The sequence below is a fragment of the Hippocampus bargibanti genome, linkage group LG03, assembly GCF_051943395.1.
Source record: "Hippocampus bargibanti isolate YZ-2025 linkage group LG03, ASM5194339v1, whole genome shotgun sequence".
NCBI classification, from domain to species: Eukaryota; Metazoa; Chordata; class Actinopteri; order Syngnathiformes; family Syngnathidae; genus Hippocampus; species Hippocampus bargibanti.
The window spans coordinates 29,910,956-29,923,161 of record NC_142736.1 but is presented as its reverse complement, the minus strand read 5'-3'; the positions used below and the strand labels follow the sequence as shown (position 1 = coordinate 29,923,161).

The 12,206-nt window shown below is 39.8% G+C and overlaps 1 long non-coding RNA gene and 1 pseudogene across 1 annotated transcript in view; both read right to left on the bottom strand.

The window, feature by feature from the left end:
• LOC148900927 (uncharacterized) overlaps positions 1-7,201 on the bottom strand; it is a 100,358-nt gene extending 93,157 nt beyond the window's left edge. The window contains exon 1 of the long non-coding RNA XR_016114498.1: positions 7,133-7,201. This is a non-coding gene — a long non-coding RNA (uncharacterized LOC148900927). The remainder of the gene's footprint in view (positions 1-7,132) is intronic.
• Positions 7,202-11,221: 4,020 nt separating this feature from the next.
• Positions 11,222-11,641, bottom strand: LOC148900926 (profilin-2 pseudogene; annotated as a pseudogene).
• Positions 11,642-12,206: the final 565 nt, after the last annotated feature.

Here is a 12,206-nt window from a genome sequence, read left to right as displayed (position 1 = left end):
CTTCTTGCTGCCGCTGAACTGCTTATGAACCTGTCAAAAGAGCACCTGTCGACATATGAATGAGGCACGGGATGCTTCACGAGGGTCCTCTTCCCACAGATACCTGGCCGTACCCATTCTCCCCCCCTACACCCATGAGAGAACCGCCACTTTTCCTGGAAATCTTATCCTCCATCATCTCCTCGGAGGGAACACGTTTGCCGGATTATCCGGAACGAGACAGAATTGAGGACTACCATCACAATTAACTCATTCAGTGCCAGACGATGTGCAAAAATGTGTCCACTCTAGTGCCAGTGTCATTTTCACTCAAATTGCAGGACCCGAAGAATATTGAGTTTTAGGACTACATAAACTTTAAATGCAGCCTAGGAAACCTTAGACTATCTTCCTTCATCAGAAAACAAGAGTTAATTCATATATTACATGGGTCTGGAGTTATCTGAGCTTGAAATGTGACTTTTATTTCGTTTTTCGCTCTTTGGTCTTTCATCCCATTTTTTTTTGTCTTTTCTCTTGACCTTATTCGTATTTCTTTTTGCCTTTCTTCTTTTCTTTTTATTTATCTATCTATCAGGCTATCTCGCTAGCTACCTCGCCAGCTATCAATTTAGCTATCTAGCTAGCTAGCTATTTGCTAACCAGCTGGATAGCTAGCTATCTAGCTATCAGCTAGGTGGCTATCTAGCTAGCTAGCTATCTATTAGCTATGTCCTCAAGCAGGGGTGTCAGTCATTTTTTGCCGCAGGCCACATTGTAGTTATGGTTTCCTCTTGAGGGCCGTTATGAATTTGGGGAAGCCATTATAATGTTTAAACCCCTCCACATATTACATATAGAGCGCACAACAAATTAATGACTAACTAGTTTTTAAATCTGAAGTTAAGAATAATGAATTTTATTGTGGTTTACACCCAAAAATATAATATTATGGTTAGGATTTTTGCAAGCATCATGGAATTTAGAGTTAGATTTGCTTTCGCGGGCTGAAAAAAAATGATGTGACGGGCCGGATTTGGACCCCGGGCCTTGACTTTGACACCTATGTCCTGAAGAGTTTTTAAAGGTGCTAATAGTACAATGTATTATTATTATTAGCTATCTATTAGCGAGCTAGCTTTCTATCCGAGTTATTTCCAGGTTTAGTGAACGCTGGCGCGTGTGGCTGCCGCTGCTCACCGACGGAAAAACATCCTGTGACTGTGAAGTGACTTTGAGAGATTTGAAAGGCGCTTATAAATGAAATGTATTATTGTTATGATTAAAATGTATGAAATATGTGTCTTAAAACTCAGGCTAATTGGAATTGAATCTGAATTAAACCGGCAGTGTAAAGCCAGCTTTAGACTTGGTGTCAGTTTAAACATTGAGCGACTGATTTATGCCTTACTTTAAACAAACAAGTCGCCGCATTTGACTCGGGCTTGTCGTTTTTACGTTCAATGGGCGCTCAGGGGGTTGAGCCAATTGGGAAGTTGGTGAGGGCGGGGGGTGGAGCAGCAACAGCATGCTTGAACTGTAATTGATAATGTAAAGGCAGATGGGGGTCTCCGGGGAGATGGAAAGAATCCAAGCAGATGGCCAAATTGATGCTTATTTATGTGGAGCGTAGGGCTCGGCCGTCCGCTCCACATGCCATGATGGATCATTATAGTGCCGCGTGCGTAAAGCCCAATATGCTTTTAAACGAGGGGACGGACGATGAGCAAATGTCGCCGTATTTCAATGTCGTTCTGAGGCTGAGGGTGAGCAACCTGTGCTCCGATGAATCAAATTAAAAGACCTCACAACCGGTCCTGTGCTTCATCTGCATTCGCGATAAATGCATTGAGTCCAATGTCTGAGATTCACAGCAATTGCAATGCGGAACATATTCCCACCACCAAATTTGCCGGAATCGTTGGCATTTGAATGGCTGTCACAGATGATGTTGGCATATCAGATAAATAGGTGATTTGATTTGATTTTCTTAGTGGGGGACATAATAGCAGCTAATCATCATGTAAGATGTCAAGCAACACAACAAACTGCATCAACACCCCAGCCATACAAAATGCACAGCTTGTTCTTTGTCAAATCATGTTGTCAAATCAACTCTTGTTATGAGATTATTTTTTTCCCTCCATCAAAAAACATGTCGCTCAAGAATATAACATCTCTTAGCAGTGTTTGAAATAACGTCTGCCCGGAGGCCCGGGGCGTACAACTTTTACGTCAGGCGTACAACTTTCAAAACATCTCGGCCCGCGTGGGCCGACAAAAAGATGATTTAAAATCAAATGTTTGTTTTATTCAATAAAGCAACAGCTACAAGCAAACCGCTACAAGCCACGTGGACTCCTCTTTCTAAGCTTTCAAAACTTTCAAGTACACTTTTCAGTCACGGTACAGTCCGAAGCACGAATTGCCAAACGAACGTTCGTTTGGCAATTTGCATACTCGACACGGCAGCCAATCAGAAGCCTGTTTCGTGCTTCGGACTATACCATGACTGAAAAGTGTACTTGAGAGTTTTGAAAGCCGCTTAGAAAGAGGAGTCCTCGTGGCTTTGAGCAGTCAACGCAACCCAAACATTGCATTGTGCACCATGACGACAAATGACAACTGGAGCAAAATCTTTAGCAAGAGATATTTACCATAAATTAAGCAAGGGAGCATATGTGGTATGTACTTCTTTAATTTAAAATATCCTTTATACTTCGCAACAATGTTTTTTTTTTTTTTTGCGATTAGTCATATTGTGTTTCAAGTTGTCAAAATTGGGGCAGGCAACTTTATGGCCGGGCAGGCAACTTTTCAGAGTCGTCTGCCGGGTGTCCGCTAACTTTTTGTCATGAGTTTCAGACACTGCTCTTAGCCATGAAGTATGCATCAAAAGGTACCTCCTTTTTGTTTTATTCTTTGGGTATGTTATATTGCTTTTGCGACACTCATTGAAAAACATGTCATTCACCATATAGAAAGTAAAAATACTCAGATTCATCTTTTCCTGTATCTTTCTTTCAACTGTTATCCCCCAAAAAATAAAAATATAACAATGACATCATGCAAAAACGTCAGAATGCACAACACACATCGAATGACTTTAGGTGAACTTGTTCCACATCACGAAATGTGTACTTTTTGAATGTAGTTAAAATCACCTTGAGGGTTTTTCTCACGGTACAATTAGTTTTTGTATAACTACAGCTTTTCCCTCTCAAGAATATTTGGTCCTTCATTCACATGATTCCCATAGCGTTAGTTCAAACTAAATTGTTATTTTTTGCCCAAATTAAAGTTCAAGTTATCAATGTAATTTTCATATATATATTTCGCTGTGATTATTTACACTCTTGACAATTGACATAATTTTTGAAAATTATTTGTAATCACAAGAATCAAATGTTTTATTATCATTAAGGAAAGTACAGTAAAGTCTCGTTATATCGATATTCAAGGGAGTCCGAAAAAATATCGATATAACCGGGACTATCGATATATCCGACCCTGTTTGCATGTAATTTTCTCCGTGCGTGCATAGAAATAGTATCGATATAACCGGGACTATCGATATATCCGATATCGATATAACGAGACTTTACTGTATTCCAAACTAGACAGCAAAAACGGACAAAAATAGAATCCATAGAAGAGTTAGACAAGACAAGGACAGTGCAGTTGGCCAGTGTTTATCGCACTTTGATGACACCCATTCATTTTCTTCGATTAGCGATTGAGGGCCGACACAGACGGATTGGTTAATATGGTCAAGGCCAATTTAATCGCACCCGCCCTACCCAGTCGCTGGGTTAACTCCATTAAACGTCACCTCGGAGCGGCCATTTCATATTTACAAAGACTCTTTCATCTCAGCATGTTGTAATTGCTCTTTTAATGTGAACCGGGCGCACTGATAGCTAGGGCCATCCATCGGACTGAAATTACACCACACACACTCACTCGTCATCTCATAAAAGATGCTTCAATACTAACCGGCTTTGCACTGAGCCACCTTGTATCTTGAAGCAGCTGCTCCCAATCTTTTGTTCAAATGCTGATAGTTTTGGTTTAGCAAAAAACACTAAGCATCATAGCAGGGACCTCAAATAAACAATGCCAATCTGCTGTGAAATGTAAATTTCTCCACTGCGAGACCAATAAAGGCAAATCCAATCCAATTACACGTTTGTCATTGTTTCCATCCGACAATATTTTATTTCATATTTTGATAATCAGAGATAGCCAAGAAATACCAAAGCACATCAAGTAAAGCTCCAATGAGCCAAATCAGGGATGGTCACATTAAATGATCGAAGAGGCCACAATTTCGCATCAATGCCCTTTGTTTATCCTAAAAGTTACAAATAAATCAATATAGAAGATTGAATGTATGAAAAACACTTGTAAATCATGAACAAAACACAACAAAAGTAAAAACGATGGTAACCAAGCATTTCTTCTTGAGCGAGTTAATAACATGCTTATGCCGCATACGCATTGCATCTAAAAAAAAACAACTAAAATAAATTCTCTTTTTTTTCAGTAAGAAAAAAAATATAACCACACACAAAGCGTACAACGATGTTGAATGCTGAATGAGGCATTTATGTGGATAAAGAAAAACAAGAGCGTAAATTTGTCATTAAACCAGGAATGTGCAACACCTCCCGGGCCTCCCATATTTCACATTCCGCACTAACACCAGTTAATATTAATATTTGCTTTTCATTTTAGGCAGCAGGGCAAGTCAGTGCGAGTCAAGAGGTGGCCAATGGGTCCTTTACACCAGATGCTATGCTTGATAAATAAACTGTAAAAAGGACGTTGACTGAAGCAACACTCTGCTATTTACTTATTTTTACACCGAAACATAAAATCCAAAATAAATCTCCAGATATTATGCATGTTGTCATATTTATGAATTAAAGAAATGACAACCACTACACAATCAAATACAACAAAATTGCACCTCACCGACTGCTCTGCCATCGCAAATTCATTAATTTACTTTGGCACGAAAATTACAATTTCCTTTCTTTTACCAAATTAGCGGGTATGTAAGGAGCGAGTCAGATTTATAGTGTTAATGTAAGACATTATTAATTCATGCTGCCACCATAATAGATGAAGCTAAAGTTAGCTTGGTTACAGTGCTAATGCTATCGTTGCTAGCATTAGCACTACTCAACTGGATTTGCTGTCTTTGTTTGACTGGATTTGATTATCTGGGAACACCCACTGATGGTTCTTGAAAAGCAACAGCTTTTCTTCTCATATGACAACATTCTCGTAATAACAAGACTCTTATTTACAAGTTCTTTCTGGAAAAAAAGCCCTCCTTTTCTCCTCACTAGAATCAAACTGCGTTGTAAAACCATTCCTTTTTTTCCTTGTAATGTCATGGCTATTCTTGTCACTTTACTTCAACGAAATATATTGCCGCTTACTAGCAAAGCGCAATTTGCTCTTAGTTAAGATGAATCCCGTGTGGAGTGGTTGCGTACATGCTAACTTAATGTATGATGAGTTCCTAGTATAAGCATAGCGTTTAATAGCAGTTTCAGAAAAGGAAATAAACCACTTTTGTGAGGAGAATAAAGAGTAATCAAGGCACAAAACATACACGGGTTGGAAAAGTGTAGTGCTATGGTCACAGAGGGTGCTCATGAAACAATAAAAAAAGGTAATTTGAGAGCTGGAAAGAAGCAGCGGTTGTTCCGAGCATCCTAGCGTCGTTATCGGGCCATTTTACGTCAATCAGAAATCATTTCTAATCTTATGTAAAGTGAAATCCCAGCCAAGCATATATTTTGCACATGAAACAAATCTGGAGGAAAAAAATAAGGTCACGATTCCGAGCAGAACTTCAAACAATGTTTGAAAATTCGGCTGTAAGTGTTGTCAGTTGTCTGCACTCGATTTGGCTAATAACTGGCGCGCATAGAGACTCCCCAATCTGGAAGCAATTTAGCACAATCCAGCCACGTTTTTCTTTTTCCTCTTGACAAAAGTTATTTTAACTATTGACCTTTCCGGGAGTTGAGGGGCATTTCGGAATGCCACCGCCACTCGCAAACGGAACTTTTTAATTCTGTGCGTCAGTGTTGTTGTTTTAGGCCCAACTCCTGTTTTTGACTGTTCGACCATTTTAAACCGTTTGAGCACGTTATTTCCACGTGCCGTTAATGTTTTGGAGGCATCCATTCTCCAAAACATTATGAGTGGGGCAGTAGGAAAAAAATGTCTTTCAGGTCTTATTGTTAGATGCCTCCTGGTGCTCTGTGACATCCACGGAGCCTCATCCTTTTACACTGCTGCACCCTTGTGGTGAACCACGGTGTGATCATCAGCGAGGAAACTCCAAATGCAAGTGTTGGTCGCGTAATCTTTTAGTGTTTGAAACAAGTATGCGTTTACTTACAAGTGAGTCATGAGCATCACTGATAAACAGACCTACAAAAACACTTTCATTTTGCTCACAAACTCCTTGATAAGCCTGAATTTTGTCAGCGAGGTCTCTGATTTCTTGCACCAACTATACAACTTATCATATTTCATTCTACCACTGATCACTTTAGCTCTGCTCGATGCTTTGCACATTGTCTCAAAGTTGTTCCTAAGAGGTATCGAATAGATTCAAGAATTTGATTAGATCAGATTAGCCTTTATGAGTGTCATCCATACTTATTTGTCACATCATTTTTATGATGATACTAGTGCAGCGTGTTCTTCCGGAGACAAATTCCTTGTGTGTTCTACATACTTGGCCAATAAAGATGATTCTGATTAGCACTGTAACCGAGCTAACTTTAGCTACGTCTGCAATGTTGGTAGCATTAATTAAATTATGAAGTAAATTTTGAAAGTTTTTAAGCGGTCATGCAAAAAAAAAAAAAGGTTTGCTAAAAAAAAAGGACTACAAAAGTTGAATGGATCTGTGTCTTATATCAGAATCAGAATCATTTGTAATTAATTTTAGGCCATGATACTATATTTTAACTGTACGGTAGACTTCTTACGTCTAGCACGCCTGAAATTCGTCATGGAATTTGAAAAAAATGAATGAATAACATCTGTTGTAAATATCACTGGCTCAATTTGTAGTCGTGTGAGAAATTGATAAAAAATAAATAAAGTATTTGTTTCAGACCTGGCGTTCTTCGGTCCAGACTTCTTTTCATTCCCTCTTTCCTCAAAGCAATCAGGTGCATTAATTCCGGGGGGGCTGGAAGGAAAAGCATCCCATTAATATTTCACCTGGTTTCAGCCCTGTTTGTGCCATACATCAATGCCCCACCTCTCCTTTTGCAGCCATACATTACAAGTATTTTCAAAATACTTCATTGTCAGCTCCTGGCAGCCTCATTACTTATTAAGATAAGAGAGAAGATGCAGCTCGGCACTTCTCAGCTACTCTCGCTACTGTTTTCACCTCCGACTCGACTGGGCTAAAAATAAATCATGTGTTGAGTTTCATCAAGTTAAAAAGTTGGGGAGACTCCTGGTGCTGATCAGTGTTTGGTTAACACACTTTTTTAAGGATCATTTCAATGATATCCACATTCCAAACACACCATTAGGGACACTTGCAGTCTCTTGAGAATCTGTATATGTACAATGAGCGGTGGATGATTCTATCTATCCATCCATTTAGCTAGTTAGATATTGAGCTAGCGACCTAGCTAGCGAGCTAGCTTGATAGCTATCGGGCTAGCTATAGCTGGAAAAGCTTCCAGTAGGATTTTCCGCGCCCTAGTTTGGATTCTTGCAGTGTGCAAGTCCTCGAGAGTGGGTAGGGTAGGGTAGGGTGGGTAGTTAGATATTGAGCTAGCGACCTAGCTAGCGAGCTAGCTTGATAGCTATCGGGCTAGCTATAGAGCTTGCCATCAATCTAGCTATCGAGCTAACTTTCAAGGTCGTTAGCTATCGAGCTAGCTTTCAAGCTCATTAGCTATCAAGCTAGCTTGGTAGCTATTAATCTATTTATTTATTTGTTTGTTTATTATTGTTAACTATACTGTATATTTATTGTTTGATTTTTTTTTTACATATCTGTTTTACGGTGTGTTTTTGTGGTGACCGTATTAACAAAATATAACAATTGCAAATCTTGGCGAGGCTGCTCCTTCATTTCGGATAAAGTGTCGCAAAGTAAAAAAAATAAATCACAACGAAGAACAAACATGTTTTTTTTGTGTAATATTGACAAATTTCGAGGCGCATGAATGCAGAGAATTCTGGCTGAAATGCAAATTGTACTCAGACCATTCCAAGTTTGGCATTAATCACCCATTTACTGTAAACCCTCATTTCCATTTCTCCAGAACACGCATGGCTGGAGAGGCCCCCGCAAAAATGTAATCATGTAATAACAGTAATTATGGCCCTGTCACATTTCGACACGACAATTAGCCAGCAAGCCAAAAAGCTGAACTTATAACACGTCGAGTAAATGCAATTCAAACATCATCAGCGTGATTAATTACAGCAGAGTTTTTGCCAACCATTATTTCAAAATGGTGAGCGTTGCGCGTCATCATGGACACCAGCATTTATAGTCGCCTGAGTTCATATTGGTAATGGAAGCAACGCTTAACAACAGAAAGTTAGACAAGATCGTCTACAGTATTTTATTTTTGTTACGGAATTATTTTTAGGATTATTACGGGACCCAGTGAAACCAAAGGGGCGATTTGGGGACACATATTTTTGTGGCATGGTGGCGTCATTAAAACGTCCATCACAGTTCGAGTTTAGCTTTTTAATAGTTCTTATTAGTGTAGGTTTTGGACCGGTTAAATGTTATTTCAATACATTATATTTTGGTTTTCATTTTTCCAGCAGGTGTATCATCATTTCCCATAATGTTTGCTACCTCAGAAAAAAAAAAAAAAAATAAAGAAGGGGATGGAGGGTCAACTCGTTTCCTGATGTAGGTTTCATGCGGTTTTCTTTTAGAAACATATAAAAAAACAAAGCCCAGCACTGCTGCAAACAGGTATTCACATATTTTTAAGTATTCATTTACTCAAATGAAGGTAAAAGGAGGCATCATGGAGGTGGGGGGAGGTGCATTGTATTTTTTGAGTTACATTGTCAATGGCCAATTTGAACACAAATGAGCGACCGTTTCATAGCAGTCGAAAATGCAAGACACATCACAACATTGAGGAGCAGAGTCTACGCCAATGGACATCGAAGACAACACTTCAACAAAAATGATCAGAAATGAAGTGCACAGAAGTAATTTCAGATACAAGTTTGGTCTCCAGGAAGAGCAACTGCTGTTTTGGTTAACAACAGTTTAAATGGACTCGGATACAATAACTCTAAGGCTGCATGTTTTTCATGGTTGCGTGGGTACGTTTCATTAAGTTATTGTGTCACCTTTTCTGAAGCTAAACTGTGATTGGTTGTTAGCCACGCACTGAGCAACTGCAATGTCATTTTTCAATTGAGCAAAATGGCCATCGACAAAAACATCAGTACATCATGTTCAGACTAGTGGGCCAGCATCAAACATTATTGGAGATAACGTTTTGGTTTTGATTTATTCTTTAGAGTTTTAGCACAAGAGATAAGCAGTTTCCGAAAATGAATGTTTGCTGAAACTCACAAAAGTTGACCGAAAGAAAAAAGCTCATTGATAAAGACAAATCATTTCATTTCACATGTACCATATACGACTGACTCAGAAAGAGGTATATTTTTCAAAATAGCCCGAAAGCGGAAACGTTTACATCTTTTAAAAGCTCTCGTGTCACTTGGGGGAGCTTCAAGGCCTGCAAGTACTCTTCTTTTGTGAATGGGGCAAGATGAGTAATCTGCGCCAACGACAACTATTTGTCATCACAGTGCACATGACAAAAAGTATTGTCTTCAATGGTGATGAAGTAGTGAGCTACTTCATCTACTAGCCTTCATCTATCATGAATCTCTCAGCAGGAAAGGCTCAGTCGGTAGTTGCCATCCGTGTATTATGCTAAGCTAACACACATGTGGCTATTTGTTGACTTTTTGCTCATTGGTTGAATTCACCCTGAACAGTTGCCAGTTAATCACAGGGGTACACATCAACAAAAATCCTCCCGTACATATAATCACACCTTGTGTAAATTTTATATAGTGTTCCATTAACCTACTGGGCATTTTTTTAGGGAATGAGAGAAAATTGAGTGACTTTTTGGTCTAGTTTGGTATGGTTACTTTTCATTTTAGAAACTGCAATTGTTTACTTTGCTTTGTCTTCTTGAGATAGACGTGTAGGATGAATTCTGCAATAGACAAATCCATCATGAGTATTTTTTTTTCAGATCCCTATCGTGTAAATCAGTTCGAAACAGTCCAATAAACCAGCTGCTTTATGAGTTTCCTCATTTTTAACGCATTTGTACCAACGCACAAGCTCATGCTACACAATTTGAAAAACTGGACACTTTGGGTAGTTTGAAAGCAGTGATATCTATTGTCCAACAAAATGGCAGCGTTTAACAAACAAGGTACATTACAGAAGCTGGCAAAAGAAACGACAATAAAACACCCAATATGTCAACTACGGAAAGTCCATGACTTTTTGATGTGTATAGAACAAGAGCTACATTCTGTTTCATGATTAGTGACGTCAAACTACAATACCTAAACACGGGGACAGGCCTGCGTAGATCTGAGAGAGCATTTGGCTAAAGGGGCTTCTTCACTGGTAAGATGTGAAAGGCAGTACAGTCAACAGATCCGTTAAGTCGTCGTTGGGAAAGATGGGCGATGTGATTAGCTTCTTGTTTAAAAGTGCTACCATGCAAAATAGTATCTTTTCCCTTGACTTCAACATGGCGCTGTGATAGTGGCTGCCTTTCCAGCAGCTCCTGTATTTTGTTTTTCTACTTATTCCTTTCCTTTCATTTTCCTTCCATAACTTTGCTGCTGTGAAATGTAAATTTCTCCACTGCGAGACTAATAAAGGCAAATCCATCCATCCATCCAGTTACCTGCTCTCTAAGGTAACGTTTACATGTGACGGGACTTGTGTCAAGAAGTTGAAATGTTTGGCTTCCATTTTGTTTGTTTTCGTTCACTGACTTCCTTTTTTCTTGAGCTTATCTTGGCTATGGAACAGCTAAAAAAGGGTCAGACTGCCTGGGCGGGAAAGAAGAGAGGAACCGTCAATGAGGACAGGAAGTGGTTAACAGGTTGACAGATAGCTAGCTGTAAAAGCAAGCTATCTGTATCCAGACCTCCAGTTTTAGTATCCAGACCTCCTTAGGTAGTCCGCCATCCCATAAGCTTGCTTGTTCAGAACCCCTCCGTGGGTACTTGCCTTCCCCATGACCAAAACTAATACTTTGTCAGTTCTGGCTACAGAAATGTTGTACGTGGGTCCTCCATCTTGATTCTTGGTCCGGAAGTCCATTGTCCAGTCACCGTCAACATTGAGGCTGTCTCTGAGTACGGAGCATTTTTTATTTCCTAAGGTCAGGCCCTGGGTGAAGAAAGAGTGGCGTTCCTTTGCGACCATCGCATCGATTTCAGCGGGCGTGATGTTGGCAAACGTGCCGCCGTTGAATGACGCCCAGACATATTTGGCGTCACCATAGCCAACAATGGCTGCATCCTGGCAGGTGCCTTCTGCCATCAAGCTCTCCACATAACTTTGCCAAGACATTTTATTTTATAATTTTCTGACGACGGGTCCAAGATCCCAAAACGGAGACAGATGAGATTGTAATCGTCAAGTATCCACGTTTCCTGTCAGCTCACCAACTAAGAGAATCCACCTGCAGCCAGACAAGGGACTAAATATTGTTCTGGTAAGATCACTCCACGGATGATGGCTTTTAAAATGCATGTCAGGAATTGTGTCATATTGTGTGACATCACTCGGCGATGAGATCATGTGACATCACAGGGCTGTAAGTCGTCATCGTGTTGCTTACTTACCCGCATCGAAAGCTACGGTTTTGCACCTCGTCTTACAGTACAGCCTGCACAATTATGCTTCATGAGGTAAACACTAATGGGGCTTCTGGAGATGTTGAGCAATGCCAGAGGCTATCATTTGCCAGAAATACCCTTCCGTTTTATTATCCGACGCATCTTTCAAACAGTACAGTTATCTCATTCACTCCAGATGTGCAAAAATGTGTCCAGTCCAGTGCCATGGTTTTTGTCATTGTCACTTGAATTCCAGGACCCACAGAATATTGTGTTTTAGGACGACATAAACATTC